The sequence below is a fragment of the Scyliorhinus torazame genome, chromosome 16 (assembly GCF_047496885.1).
Source record: "Scyliorhinus torazame isolate Kashiwa2021f chromosome 16, sScyTor2.1, whole genome shotgun sequence".
NCBI lineage: Eukaryota > Metazoa > Chordata > Chondrichthyes > Carcharhiniformes > Scyliorhinidae > Scyliorhinus > Scyliorhinus torazame.
Genome location: NC_092722.1, coordinates 59675014 through 59691002, shown reverse-complemented (window position 1 = coordinate 59691002; position 15989 = coordinate 59675014). Strand labels below are relative to the sequence as shown.

Here is a 15989-nt window from a genome sequence, read left to right as displayed (position 1 = left end):
AGTTTGAACCACACACTAGAGGTGACTTTAACACACAAACGGGTGAACTTGTGCCATGTAGGTAGGTAAAGAGTTAAAGTTCTGAAACACAGCTCACCCTAGCCCAAATGCACCCATTTCCACTTTTAATGGAGGGACCATGTGACCAATCTGCACTCGGGATGCTCAGTAATGCCTTTCTAGGGCTTTTCATGCCACCAATTTAATAGGGGTTTTCATTTTTAATGCATTTTGGCTGGGTTTTCCGGGACTTAGGAATGTTTGCAGGTGAAAGGCAAGATGGGCTGGATCCATGAAGTAAATGCCTTTACAAGATTGTTTGTGGGCCTACCCATATCCAACAAGCTTTCTTATTTCCAGCTTGATGATTGCTACACTGTGTCCAATTTACTCACAGCATCTGTGGGGAGAGGGCAGTGTTGCGGGGGAGTGGGCGGTGATGTGGGTGAGTGGGCAGTGGTGTGGGGGAGTGGGCAGTGATGTGTGGGTGTGGGCAGTGGTGTGGGATAATGGGCAGTGGTGGGGGGGAGTGGGCAGTGGTGTGTGGGTGTGGGCAGTTGTGTGGGATAATGGGCAGTGGTGGGGGGGAGTGGGCAGTGATATGGTTGTGGGCAGTGGTGAAGTGGAGTGGGCAGTGGTGTGTGCGTGTGTGTTGGCAGTGGTGTGGGACAATGGGCAGTGGTGTGGGATAATGGGCAGTGGTGTGGGATAATGGGCAGTGGTGGGGGGGGAGTGGGCAGTGGTGCGTGGGTGTGGGCAGTGGTGTGGGATAATGGGCAGTGGTGGGGGGGAGTGGGCAGTGATATGGTTGTGGGCAGTGGTGAAGTGGAGTGGGCAGTGGTGTGTGCGTGTGTGCTGGCAGTGGTGTGGGACAATGGGCAGTGGTGTGGGATAATGGGCAGTGGTGTGGGATAATGGGCAGTGGTGGGGGGAGTGGGCAGTGGTGCGTGGGTGTGGGCAGTGGTGTGGGATAATGGGCAGTGGTGGGGGGGAGTGGGCAGTGGTGTGTGGGTGTGGGCAGTTGTGTGGGATAATGGGCAGTGGTGTAGGGGAGTGGGCAGTGGTGTGTGGGTGTGGGCAGTTGTGTGGGATAATGGGCAGTGGTGTAGGGGAGTGGGCAGTGATATGGTTGTGGGCAGTGGTGAAGTGGAGTGGGCAGTGGTGTGTGTGTGTTGGCAGTGGTGTGAGATAATGGGCAGTGGTGTGGGGGAGTGGCAGTGGTATCATTGTGGACAGTGGGGTGAGGTTATGGACAGTGGTATGGTTGTGGGCAGTGGTGTGGGGTTGTGGGCACTGTTTTAAACTGGGACATTTGGCATCCAATTTGCACATAGCAAGCTCCAACAAACGGGAATATGATAATAACCAGATAATCTGCTTCTTTGTGATGCTGATTTAAGGATAAATATTGACTTGAACACTGTGGGTAATTCCCCTGCTCCTATTCAAAATGCTTTAAGGTCAGTTTCTCCATGGAGTATGTGTTCCTGCCTTGGTGATATCAAATGTTGTTCCTCTCTGTTGGCCACATCACACATTGTTGTTCTGAGTGGGTTAACCATGCATTTCCCGCATGTCAGCAGCTTGACATGCAACAGACCACACCTGCACATTCCCACCGATATCCCAATATCATGTCACTCATCCCGTACAAACCACTCTCAGGACTTCCATGTGATTGTATGAAAAGATTGGAGGGTGACTGTCTCAAGATTTTTACTTGCCTACCCCTGCTCCTTGGGGAGTGGCCAGACTATTAAATGCAGCTTATAAATGTTAAAATACTCATTGACAAAGAGGTAAAGCTTCTGGTCGTGCCTGCTGCGGGACAGTGGTGCTGACAGATGAACCATCACCTGATGAGGGTTCTGCCACAGTGGAAAATGATAGCGAGCTTGAACCTTCTCCTCAAAATGACAACCAAGTTGTTCGACAGACCAGTTAAAGATCGATTGACTTCGGATGGAAATTTCTGGTCTTAGGGCAGACAAGATCGGAAATTCCCACCCGAAGGATAGGAAAAGTTGGCAATAAGGCAGAAGGAGATAAATATTGTAGAAAATGTTGCCGTGGTCAAGTCAGAGGAAGGAGTGGTTGGGCTTTGTTGCTAACTTTTGGTTGGTTCAATTGGCTCTGTTTTATAACCTTTGCTCTCGAGTCGCCAGGTATCTTTATGATACCGTCACGATGTTCAAGTTCAAGTAATGATCAATAACTCAATACACCAATTAGTAAGATTCAAATCAAAGCACATTTATTATACACAGTAAATCACTACTCATGCATACACTCTGCTTTCTAAGCTATTTCTATAACTAACAGGCCTATACTTAGCTTCGGACTGGCCCACCAGGTCAGGGGAACAAATGGCCTTTCGTTCGGGTTCTGAGTCTGCGGGATTCAAAAGCTGGTATGGACTGGTAGCTAGGAGCACCTATCTCGTAATGAGCATTGACTTGAGACTTACTTTCTTGGAGGCCGCTGGACAGGTCACTCTCAGGGGTTGCTTCACGTTGCTGAGTGACCCTGTCAAGAAGGGCGATTTGAACTTGGGGGGCTTTACTTTATAGTCCCCAGCGGCTTCCCGCCTTTCGGGGCGGACCCCGTACCTGGTTTCAAGTGATTTGACTTCGTTCCAATCGCTTGGTTCGATTTCTCCAATACTGAAGCTGTTCCCTGATCGTTGGGCGGTCTTTAAGTGTCCGTTAACCTCTTTTGTGTTGGCTCCTGCTGGTGCCGAGGAGTCTGGCTTGGCTTTGTTTACCTTAACTGTTTCGATTGTTCCCAGGGATCGCTCATTACTATGTAGATGGCTGCTACATTACTATGCAGATGGCTGCTTGTATCGATGCTGTCTGGGTTTTTGCAGAGTCTAATACACAGTAAACTTGTGCCTGCTAGTTTTTTGCCTGTGTTGGCTGAATTTCCCTTCAGCCTTTGCTGTTCTCCATTTTAAGTCGGGAAGTGGCCAACTCAGGTGGCTACACTCCCTCCTTGTGATCCTAACGCGAAGTGTGAAGGATCACATAACTGCATTGTCTTCATTCCCTGACCCAGCGATCACTCTTCTATGGCCTCTACACTGACCATAACTATGCAAGAACATTTTTAACTGACAATTCTAAGTGGCGCTATGTCAAAACAGTGACGTGCATTACAAAATAAGAAAAATGGTACCTCTAACTGTCCTTAATAAACTACACTCACTCAAACATTCAATCATACTAACTTCTTAAACAATACACACAAAATCATGGCAGTATTAGTCACATTTTCCCTGGCTTGGCAGTCATGCTCAGGATTGCACAATTGCTCATGAAACACATTTCTTTATTCACAAAAAGAATGCAAACGAATGTTCTTTATTATAGATCGCGGGGGTCGGGGGTCTGGTCATAACCAAAAATAGGGGATCTTATCCTATATACCGGGGTGCTAGCGCGGTAGGCTCTCCTCCATTTCCTCAGACGAATAGTCTGCACGATGCAGCAGAGTATCGCCAATACTAGTAGGGATTCTATTAAGTAGGACAGCGAGTACCAGGTTATAAACCTGTCACACCAAGATGGTGTGGTGTCGCTTGTGACTGGGCTCTGGGTGCTATGGGGAAGTAAATCATTAACGGCTGGTCGGGGGGGGGGGGGGGGGTTAGAGGGTTCGCATTTGCGCGCAACCAAATGTTCATTAGGGTGATGAGCAACACGGAGGATGGCATCATGGTTCTTTTTCTTTCTCTTTTCTCTTTGTTTCGTCTCGTTTCCTGGAGCTTCTGAGGTTCTGTGGGATCAAGCATAGTGTCTGTTACTAACTTGGTTTAATATCTCGTCTGTTAGTATGTCTGTCCTTCAGTGCCAATTCTTCCTTTACAATTTGTCACCATGTGTGACTCCCTCATTTTTTTTTTTAAACTGAATACTCCGGACAAGACACACTTATAAATACTGAAACAGTGCGAGCCGTCTCGCAGACTGTGCGATTTACCATCCAAATGTTTGAGGATGTAAGTAGCATAGGGATGGCAACCTAAGGGTCATCTGAAAACAAAAACAAAACTTTTTGAATAAAAATTGCCGAAATGAGGTGCGTATGGGCCGCGACGAGTAAGATTTGGATGGAATCCCCGGGTAGAACGGCGACCAATGCCGTGTGTACTCTACCCGAGCGTAGCTGACCAGAGGGGGGTCCTCAGGCAGGGCGGGTCCCAATGCCGTTTCTCCACTGCCTGAGCAACCGACAAGAACGGGCAAGAAATGTAGCCATCGTGGGGGGGTTGCCGTATTGGTTCTTCCGTCGAACCAGATGGGCAGTAACGAACGGGGGTCTGTGTTTCTGTCGACAGACGAGCTCCTCTGAACTGGCGTCTGGGACATTAACAAGTCTCTGTGGACAAACTAGTTCCTCTGAACTAGTGTCCGGGACAAACTAGTTTCTCTGACTGCCAGTGAGCGTCAGAAGGGTGGTGGCGTGGGGCCGTGAAAAAAATTTCCGATCTTACAAACAACATTTAACAATACCATTACAAACAATATTAAACATGCTGCAGGTTCCATCAGAAAGGACACCGTTTTCTCCCAAACGGTTCCTTTTTAAAACATCATCTGGACACCTCAGTTATCGGTTGCGAACAGGGTCGCAAAGGGGTTCTCGTTTTGGGAGTCAGACTCAAAGTCGTCATCTTCTCCCGGATGCCAAACTCTCGAATGTATAAGGGCGGATACGGCTGCATGGTGCGATTTGGGATCCATCTCGTCGTTCCGGATGAGCCTGTATGAGTTATCTCGGTGCCAAAAGGTGGTGTCTAATTCTGTGGGGATGGAGTCGGGGTCGTCATTGTAGGTCGGTGGTCAGCGGTGGGGTTTGTTTAGGAAAGTGATCATGAAGGGATCACTCGAATCGTGGTCAGGTTCGCTGGGTGTGGGTCCTGTTGCATGGGGATAGTAGGGAGGCGTGCTGTGGCTGTTGTCTGAGTCACAGTCGCTGTCTCTGCTGCTGCTGTCTGGGGCGTTCCGGGGCAGAGTGTATAGCTCGGGGGTGGAGTCGGGGTTGAGTCCGTGGCTGGGCTGGACGTGTTGGGGGAGGGTAGGGTTACGTTGGCTGTGGGCGGTGCGTGGTGTGCTGCGTCGAGCATGACGTGGTGTGTGTGGTTAGACTGTGTTCCATATGCCTTAAGCTGGTTAATATGGAACCAAGCAGTCTTTCCGTTGGGGAACTTTATTTTGTACACGGAGGGGCTTACTTTGTCCGCAATGGAGTATGGACCCATATATTTAGGTGACAGGAATGTGCTGGGGTTGTATACGGAGAGCATGACTTGCTGTCCTACACTGAACTCAGTCGCATGTACTGTCTTATCGAAACAGGCCTTGCTCTGTTTCTTTCGTGTGCCTAATCATACGGCGGCTGCTAGCTGAGCCGTTATAACATTCTCTACCAGTTGTTCTACTGCTTTCTCGTGTGTGAGGGTCGTCACCTCGGGGCTGGTCAAATCTAATCCCAATAAAAATTCTGTGCCTTTCATGGGGCGTCCGGTCATGAGGGTGTGTCGGGTGTAACCTGTAGATGTTGATACTGTATTTCACAAAAACATCAGCGCAAAAGGGAGGCCTGAATCCCAAGTGGTGTTGTTTTGTTGGACCATTTTTCTGAGGGTTGCTTTTAGGGTCCGATTCATGCGCTCCACGATACCACTTGACTGGGGGTGGTATGCTATGTGGAATTTTTGAGTAATGCCAAATATCGTGAGGACGTTCTCCATGACACGTCCCGTAAAATGGGAACCTTGGTCGGATTCAATGCTGCGGGGGAATCCCCATCTCGTAAAGATGTGGTGGGTTAGTATCTTGGTTGTGGTCTTTGCCGTGTTCATTCTGGATGGGAATGCCTCTACCCATTTTGTAAACATGTCTATCACAACGAGTACATACTTATAACCATTCCTGCAAGGGGGCAATGGTCCTATAAAATCAATCTGGAGATTAGGCCAGGGGCCATTAACGGGGCGGGTGTGACTAAGTTGAGCTTTCTTGGCGTATCTGCCTGGATTGTTCTGGGCACAGATAAGGCATTTCTCAACGTAGTGCGTTACGTCTTCTTTTAAACTTGGCCACCAACAGAGCTGCCTGAGGTGGGCTGTAGTGGGATCAATTCCCTAATGTCCATGACCGTCATGGAACAAACAAATGAGTTGATTCCTGTCCTGTTCAGGAACCACATAAAGGGTGTCTTTTAACACCACACCGTCATGTGTGGTCAGTGCATTTTTAAATCTCTCGTAAGGTGCTGTAAATTTTCCTTTCAAAATCTCCGTGAAATTGCTATCCTGCTTCTGGGCCTGCACTAAATCCTCGATATTAGTCTGCGAGACCTGAACTGCATTCACTGGTGCGCTTTTGGGGGGTGTCCAAAAATATCCGTGCCTGGAACCTGCTTTTGTCAGTGCGTCGGCTTTTACATTTCCAGGGGGGGAGGAATGATGGTGACTACGAACTTTGACAATTCCAAATGTCCTGGTCTGTGCCTTTTCTAAGATGTGACGGAGCAATGGGGCTGAGGGGAGGGGTATTCCGTCTGCAGAAACAAATCCTCTTGCTTTCCACAGGGGTAGGAACTCTGTAAGGCTGTTGCAGACATAGAAGCTGTCCGAATATATGTCTGCTGGGCTGGGGAAGGAATCTGGGTGTTCTACAATGTACACCACGGCTGCTAGTTCTGCCGCCTGCGGTCCTAAGTGTCCTGGAAGTTTTAAAGCGATTTTTTCTAGGGCGCGTCCCTGCGCGTCCTCGACCTAAATGCCGCATCCTGTTAGCGCTTCCCTTCTAATATTGTGGAAGATCCATCCACATGTATCCTAATGGGTTCGCACGTGTCTGTGTGCTTGGGGCTCTGGGTTGAACTACTTATCTTTCTGGGGGGGGGGGTTTTCGCAATAAGGGGGCCTGTGTTGTGGTGCGGTGAGATGATTTCACATTTGTGGGGGGTGCCTGGGTACTGTAGGTTATCTGCTAAGAAAGTGTGGGTCTTGGTCATTTTAACAGTGATGTCCCGTCCCTGCAAAAGAAGGGTCCATCTGGCTGCTCTTATTTGACTGACTGTACCGTCCTTAAGTCGTCTGTCCAGTAAAAGTTGGGTGGGGGTGTGTTCCGTCAGGATTGTGATGGGGTTCAGTCCGGTTATGTAAGAGAAATATTGTACTGCCCAAAGAAATGCGAGCAGGTGCGTTTCACAAGCCAAAATTCCCTGCTCCACAGCATCTAAAACTCCTGAGGCGTAAGCCACGGGCCTTAACTGTTCGTGCTGTTCCTGAAGGAGCACGGCCGAAAGGGTACGGTCTGTGCTTGCTACCTCTTATCACATAGGGGGAAAGCGGGTCTGGAACTTGTAGTGCGGGGGCTGCAATGAGGGCTCTTTTCAAAGCACCCACAGCATCCGTATGCTGCAGAAGCCATTCCCAGGGGGCTCCTTTCTTTAGGAGGTCTGAGAGGGATGTTGCCTTGCTGGCGAAACCGTCCATATGGTTTCGGCAGTAGCCAACCAGTCCTAAAAACGACCAGAGGGCTAAAACGTTCTGGGGAAGGGGCAATTTGGCAATTGAGTCAATCCTTTTATGCTCGATCTCGCGTTTACCATGTGTGATAATCGTACCCAAATATATCACTTTGTTTTCCAAAATGTGGGCCTTCTTGGGGTTTACTTTACAACCAATTGAATGTAAGAGTTCCAGGAGTTCGGTCAGAAACTCGATGTCCTCTTCCTTGGTGTCTGTCTGCAGTAATAGGTTGTCCACATACTGGACCAGACATTTGGGGGCGAGAAAATTTCGATAATCCATTTGCCAACTATTGGTGGAAAATGGAGGGGGAGTTGTGGAATTCTTGTGGAAGGCATGACCACGTATACTGCTGTGCTTTAAAGGTGAAGGCAAATTTATACTGGCACGCTTTTGCCAATGGAATGGACCAGAAACCATTACTGATGTCCAAAACCGTAAAGAATTGTGAGTTGAGTCCCTGTTTGAGCATGGTCTCGGGACTTGTGGCTACCGTGGGGGCTGCTGCGGGGGTGACTTTGTTGAGTTCCCGGTAATCGATGGTCAGTCGCCATGATCCATCGGGCTTTCTCACTGGCCAAATCGGGGCATTATTAGTGGAGGCTACTGATCTGAGTACGCCCTGCTCTAATAAGCTGTCGATAACTTTTGCGATTTCTCCCTCTGCCTCTTGGGGAAATCCGTATTGTTTTTGGCGTCTAGGGTCAGGTCCTGTGATTTGAACGGAACCAGTTGTGTTTGTGGGTCGCGAATGCTGCCCTGTCCTTTTGTAAAACTGCCCTAACCTGCTTGTCCGTGCTAATTGTAGTCGTGTCAAACCAAAACTCGCCGACTGCGCTAATCTTGTTGGTGTATTCACCTATTGTGAGCGTTGCGGGGGCTCTTGCGGATTTTGCCATTTTCCAGACACATTGATCGACTGGATCGAAGGATAGGTTGTGGGAATTTACAAAATTGATGCCTAAAATGTGTTCTGCTGTGTGGGGTAGATCGACTAAGACTATGGGGTGCTTGGTGGTGATGTTGCCGATTTGAATAGGTACAGGGGCTGTGATGTGTCCCTGCTGTGAGTGGCCTGTAAAGCCGCTGAGGGTGATGGTGGCTGGAGTGGGCCACGTGTCTAACTGGAATATGGTGGAGAAATTGATTGTGGTGCGGGACCCTCCTGTGTCCCAGAGAAATTCGATGGGCTGCCCCCGTATTTTTGCTGCAACTATTGGTCGGCTGGACCTATCCCAAAGGGTGTCGCAGACCCAACTGGGTGAGCCCGAACACCGTCAATCCGTTCCGTTCAGGTCCGTCTGATCTGAACGGGTGCTCACACTATGTATTGGCTTTGTCCTGGTTTTATTTAGAGTGCCTGTCTGCTGGGCTCTCCGTTGCTTTTGTGGGGCATTGCATTCTCTTGCAAAGTGTCCCAACTGTCCACAGTTGTAACACTCCTGTGGCTTTTGTGGGGGGCTGTTCCTGCCTTCATTTACCCATGCGGGGTTCTGGTGTGCCTTAACTGTGTGTATGTCTGCTTCTGCCTGCTGTTCCTCGGGATTTTTATTCATGGGTTTGTTTTGAACAGATTGCTCCCAGGTGCGGGACAATCTTTTTACAACCCATTTCTCATTATGAGCCTCCTCTGAGGGATCATAATTCGCACAAGCTTTCTGTGGCATGGGAGATAATGGTGCGGGTCCATTTGGCCATGTTGTCTGGGGACAAATGGTCGCGGTCTAGGTCTCCGAAAACTGCTGCGAAATGGATCTACAGGCATCCAGCAAACGCTGTGGGGTGCTCGGTTTTCTTTTGCCTGCACTTATTGAGGCCATCTACGGGGTCACTCCTGTTATACCTGATCGCGTCTAGGATCGCGGTATGCATTTCTGCAAGGATGCCTCCTCCTACATTCTGTGGGTCGGGAAGGGCTGCTACGACCGAAGTGTCTAAACTCAAAACTGTGAGCTTTACTTGCTCTCGCTCATCCAGGCCGTACATGGTAGCCTGCTGTTTTACTCTGGCAAAGAAGTGGTGGGGGTCTGAGGTGGGGAGGAACGGTTTGATTTTATCACATGCGTCCCGTAATTGGGTCACTGTTAAGGGGGTGGTGTACAGAAATTCCGTGTCGTCCGATGTGGCTGTACGGTGGGTGGTGACTGGGTTCATTGGAGCTTAACTATCTGCTCTGTGGGGGGTTGGGGCGCTTTTCACTTCTGGGGCTTTCCCTGCGCACAGGTTCCCTGAACATATCTCTGTGCTGTCTCACTCAATTCTTCCCAATCAGGGCCGTCTTCCTCATCTAGCTGTGATCCAAAGGTTTTCTGGAATCCTTTTTGAACTGAAAGCAGAGATTGCAGTTCTGCAATCTGCTTCCGGCACTTTGCGTGATCTAACAAGCTTTGTCTTTGCTCCGTGGTGGCAGCATGGAGTGCTCTTAATGCTGCCTTCAGGTCACTACACTGCCTCTGCAATGCCTCTACCTGTTTCTCTGTTTCCTCTCTTACCAGGACTGCACGTTGCGTGTCCTGATAGACCTTTTTGTACTGTGTCTGGAAGCTGCTTAGGTGCGCCAGACAAGACTGGTGTGCCCCCTTGGCATCATCCACCTCTCCTTCCTTTGCTGCTAACTTCCTTCTTAATTCTAGGTTCTCTTTCTCTATCTCGCTCACATCGACCTTGCTCATTTGATGTGCCTCCTCTATCTCTTTTCGGAGCGTCCTAACGACCTACTTTGTGCCTCGCAATTGTGCCAAACAGGACACGATTGCCATTGGCTTGCGAGCTTTTCCTAAGCTCTTCTTGTGAATCTCGCTCAGGTTCTCCCACCAAGTATGTCCTATACTCCTGGGACCTGTTTCCTCATTTTCACAGAATTCGCTCCAAAGGGGCCATCCATTCCCTTTGAGGTACTTTCTGATTTCCTTTTCCCAAACGGGACACTGTCCTACTCTACTGCTGGTCGCTGCGACCACGAATTCTTCGGGGTTCATGAAGCGTTGCATAGCCTGCATTGCCATCTTTCCTCTCTGAATGCTTCTCTTGATATTTGGAACAAGGGGTATGAAGGAGGTGCTGTAATTACGGGAATGGCTTTCGCTATTTTCTGGAATACAAACTCCCAACAGTTTTGTCGCAACAAAAAATCTATCAGTATTACCTTATCGCCCTGTTAGTTACGCATTCATTAACACACTTCTGAATAATGAGGATTGATCAGAACTGCTTGAGCACTTGTGGTTTTTCTGTTCCCAATTGGATTTCTAATTCAAATTTTGGGTTCTCCCGGAGTGGTTAAGCCACTTCTAGATCAGGTCCCGTCAGGATGTCGCCAGTAATATGTTGCTAACTTTTGGTTGGTTCAATTGGCTCTGTTTTATAACCTTTGCTCTAGAGTCGCCAGGTATCTTTATGATACTGTCACGAGGTTCAAGTTCAAGTAATGATCAATAACTCAATACACCAATTAGTAAGATTCAAATCAAAGCACATTTATTATACACAGTAAATCATTACTCATGCATAAACTCTACTTTCTAAGCTATTTCTAGAGCTAACAGGCCTATACTTAGCTTCGGACTGGCCCACCTGGTCAGGGGAACAAATGGCCTTTCGTTCGGGTTCTGAGTCTGCGGGATTCTGCGGGATTCAAAAGCTGGTATGGACTAGTAGCTAGGAGCACCTATCTCGTAGCGAGCGTTGACTTGAGACTTACTTTCTTGGAGGCCGCCGGACAGTTCACTCTCAGGGGTTGCTTCGCGTTGCTGAGTGACCCTATCAAGAAGGATGATTTGAACTTGGGGGCTTAACTTTATAGTCCCCAGGGCCTTCCCGCCTTTCGGGGCAGACCCCGTACCTGGTTTCAAGTGATTGGACTTCGTTCCAATCGCTTGGTTTAATTTCTCCAATACTGGAGCTGTTCCCTGATTGTTGGGCGGTCTTTAGGTGTCCGTTAACCTCTTTTGAGTTGGCTCCTGCTGGCGCCGAGGAGTCTGGCTTGGCTTTGTGTACCTTAAATGTTTTGATTGTTCCTGGGGATCGCTCATTACCAGGTAGATGGCTGCTACATTACTATGCAGATGGCTGCTTGTATCGATGCTGTCTGGGTTTTTGCAGAGTCTAATACACAGTAAACTTGTGCCTGCTAGTTTTTGCCTGTGTTGGCTGAATTTCCCTTCAGCCTTTGCTGTTCTCCATTTTAAGTCAGGAAGTGGCCAACTCAGGTGGCTCCAGCTTGAGGAATTAATCTAAATGTATAATGTGCATGGCCAACATGTCCTGGCGTGGGGTTTGAACCCAGAGGGTGAGATGCTAACACTGAACCACAAGACCTCTGTATGATTTCACACTGAGGGCAATAGCTATCCTTTTCAATGTTGTGAATCCGAAAGGTCTGTACCCATCTAGCAAGGGAAATCTCAAAGTGGCTGGAAGGGAATTTGGAAAGTGAGGGTATTATGTTTTTGGGGCTTACACCATAGGTTACTGAACTGTCACGATATCTACATGAACATATCATGGTGCAATCACACACACACTGATGGACAGGTAGTTGGACCAACCAACACACACACAACATCGCAGCCAATCACCAGTGAGAGCACACGCACTATAAAACAGGGAACACCACAGTTCCGCTCATTCCACCAGGAGATAGCTCAGAGCACAGAGCTCACAGCGTGCCACTCAGACATACACCATGTGCTGAGTGCCTCTCTAAGATAGTGCTAGGGCTGGGTCCACAGGTTAGCTGGTGAAGTACGAACCACAGCCAGAAGTTAACAGTTATTATTGTACAGAATAATAAAACAGAGGTGTACCATCTACAACCGTGTTGGTTCGTTTGTGTATCGGAACACCGAACACGACATTAACCAGTTGTCAGAGTTTATAGCAGAGTTGTCGCTTGGTCACAGTCTAGGATGGAAGTGGGGACTTCCAGTGGTGCCATGTAGGAGGAGGTTGTGCACGAGGTAGCTCCCACCAGGGTACTTGCGTTTTGGCCCGTTTTGGCCGGTTCCTGGGTTGTTTGGTGGACAAATTCTACCCATAAGCAAGTAGAAGGGTCTTATTGTGAAAATATGTCAAAAAAGGCTGCAACTGAGAAGGCAACAGGTGGAAATCCTTCAACCGATTCGGAGGCTTCACATCAAGCCTCAGCAGGGAAGGTGGTGGCGGCGGCTCCGGAGGTTGTGGCTGCCTCAAGCATGGCAGACATGCTAACTGGGGTGCTGGCTACTGAACTTGAAAATTAATTTGAAAAGCATTTTGAGAAGCAATGGAGAGTGATGTATGAGAAATTCTTTGTAAATTGATTGAGGAGGCATTGGGTTCTGTCCCCGAAAAGCTGGCGTGGACTTTGGAAGCTGTGAAGGAGCATGGCGAGGTGCTAAAGGCAGTGCGGCAGGTTCTGTCGAGGCACAGCGTCCAAGCTGCCTTGCTGGCGGCCAAGGTCTCAGTGGTGGCAGAGAAGAATAGAAATTGAGTGGACAAAACCTCAGAGTTGTGGGGTTGCCGGTGGGTGTAGATGGCCTACTGCATATTTTTCACAGATGTTCGGTAGCATTATGGGTGAGGGTGAACAGACGTCCCCTCCAGAGTTGGACAAGGCCCATCGACCACTCCGGCGGAAACCATGAGTGGTGATCGTCAGATTTCATGGGCTGGATTCTCCGATTTTGAGACTACGTGCAATGAGACTACAAATGAATTGAAAATCGCTTATTGTCACAAGTAGGCTTCAAATGAAGTTACTGTGCAAGGCCCCTAGTCACTACGTTCCGGCGCCTGTTCGGGGAGGCTGGTACAGGAATTGAACCGTGCTGCTGGCCGGCCTTTGTCTGCTTTCAAAGACAGCGATTTAGCCCTGTGCTAAACAGCCCCGTAGTGCTGACGCCGACGTGGGAAAGGTGGCATTTTACGACCGGAAAAACGGCACAAAACGGCCACCGATTCCTCCGTCTGGTGGGGGACTAGCAGGCACCCAACGTAGAGCTCCTGACTCTAGCTGCGGATATGGTTGGAGAATTGCCACACAACATGGAGCCGGCCACGCGTGGATCCTGCCTGTTGAATAGTGACCACCTTTAGCTGGGCTCGCCACCCCCGGTGCCCCCCAGACCCTGCCAAAGCCCCCCTTGCCCATGGATCGGCTCCCCCGATTTCGGCGTCGGAGACCGGAGAATCCCGCCCCATAGCTTCCAGGAGAAGGATCGGGTCCTGACGTGGGCCAAGGAGAACCGTGAGTCGAGATGTGAAGGGAGCTACATTCGAATCTACCAGGTTATCAGTGTGAAGCTTGCAAAGAAGCGGGTGGCCTTTAATAAGGCCAGTGCAGTGTAATGATCTGTACAGCTGTACATACATCTGCACATACACCAGGGACTGCAGCACAGATGTGACAGCCACAGCATCACTAGAGGGAGCATCAGAGACGGGTATAATGGGTTGAGCCCAAGGCAGGATCCGCCTCTTTTAGAAGCACAGAGCTAGTGAGCAGCAGCACACAGAGACAGCTCAGCATAGGCAGTTTACCTTAGCTTCACTGGTGATACCTCTTGAATGTTTTACATCTAGTTGAGCTCTGGAAGCAGAACGAACCCTTTGAATAAAGAGTTTGTGTTAACTGTAAGTCTACAGTCGTTATTCAGAATTAGAGAATAACATATAGTACCAGGAGTGGTTTCAGAAAGCCAGCTGGCCACCAGCAAGAGAAGAGAACTTAAACCAGACATTCGACCAAGGAAGGCCTCGCAGCATTCAGACCCTTCAGATACCAAATGGCACGATGGACCCAATCCAACCTCCATGCCTGCTCAAGACCACTGGTTATATGCATTCCAATTGGAAACTTTTTATACAACAGTTCAAAATATATCTAGAAGCTAAGGGTCTAACCTCAGCGTCTGATGCCAGGAAGATAGCCTTGCTCTTCTCCCTGGCAGGGCCGCAGGCATTAGAAATATATAATTCCTTTACCTACCTGGAAGGGGAGGACAAGGGCAAACTGGAAATAATCATCAAAAAATTTGAAACCAACTGTCAATCTGAAGTCAATGAGATATTTGAAAGATTCAATTTCACCGGCGTTTACAAAAACCGGGAGGATCTTTCAGCAGTTTTGTAACTGATTTTAAATTACTAGCTCAATCCTGCAACTTTGAAAACCTCCGTGACTCCCTCATCAGAGACCAGATAGTCAATGGTATTGGTATATCTGATGATTGACTCAGAAAATCCTTATTAAAACGAAAAGACCTAACCCTAGAAACAGCCATGCAAAGATGCTCTACTTATGAAAAAAGTAAAGAAGAATATGAGGAGTTTACTTACCGGGACCAAGGTCTTCACCACGAGGTCGAGCCCGTCAAAATGGTGGCCCTGGCTTCCAGAAGCCGCTCCTTGAACGGCAATCCCGCGCGCGCGAACCTGGATGCAGGCCACACGCATGCGCAGTTCTCCCGAAGATTTGACACGGAAGAAAGGCCTACTCCGCATGCGCAAGCGTGGAGGGACAGCGTCATGACGTGTCCCCGCTGCAGACACGCCCACTTAAAAGGCCAGCTTCCAGGTTCTGGAAAACAATGTTTAAAGTGTGGCAAATACAACCACTTTGCCTCACAGAGCAGAGCTGCACCGTTAATGAAGACAAGAAACACATGAACTTCAACATAAAAAGCATAGACTCAACGGAGCACAAAAAAAACAATGATGAGTATTCCTCGGATGAGGACAACCTCGCTTGCGACAACTCACTTGTCGTGGACACGATCGAGACAATTGAGGAACATGACGCAACAATCGCCACGCCTCACCCGGTCAACAGCATTGATTCCAGCAGTGAGTGGACTGCGACTGTGCAAGTCAATGACTTTCCATTAGTCTTCAAGCTTGACACTGGGCCTCAGCTAACCTCCTCACTAGTAAGGATCTCCATTCGATTCCAGGAGACTATGAAATAATATCCGCTGCATGCCGGCTGAAGGACTGCAACGGCAATCAGATCACTTCAAAGGGATCGTGCCATGTCCGGGTGGACAACAAGACGATACGCAAGCAGCCACGATTCGAGATTGTAGACGACAATAAATCATCACTGTTAGGCGCTCAGGCCTGCAAAGACCTGCGGCTGGTGCAACGCATTTACATGCACACCCAGGATTCATCAAGCCTGGAAGCTATGATCCACAGCATGCTACAAGAATACCCCGACGTATTGAAAGGCATGGGCACCCTACCCTGCCAATACAAAATCATGCTGAAGACAGACGCCAAACCCGTCATCCAGCCGCCCAGGAGGGTTCCAACTCCACTGCGGGAGAAGTTGAAAGCGGAACTCAACAGACTGCAGTCACAAGTCGTAATATCGCGAGTCACACAGCCGACTGACTGGGTCAGCTCCATTGTCTGTGTTAAGAAACCTTCTGGAAATATTCGCTTATGCATAGACCCGAAGGAC

The 15989-nt window shown here is 48.9% G+C and overlaps 1 protein-coding gene across 1 annotated transcript in view; it reads left to right on the top strand.

The window, feature by feature from the left end:
* Positions 1 to 15989, top strand: part of LOC140392842 (proproteinase E-like) — a 155142-nt gene that overhangs the window by 27650 nt on the left and 111503 nt on the right. The gene's annotated exons all lie outside the window — the stretch shown is intronic.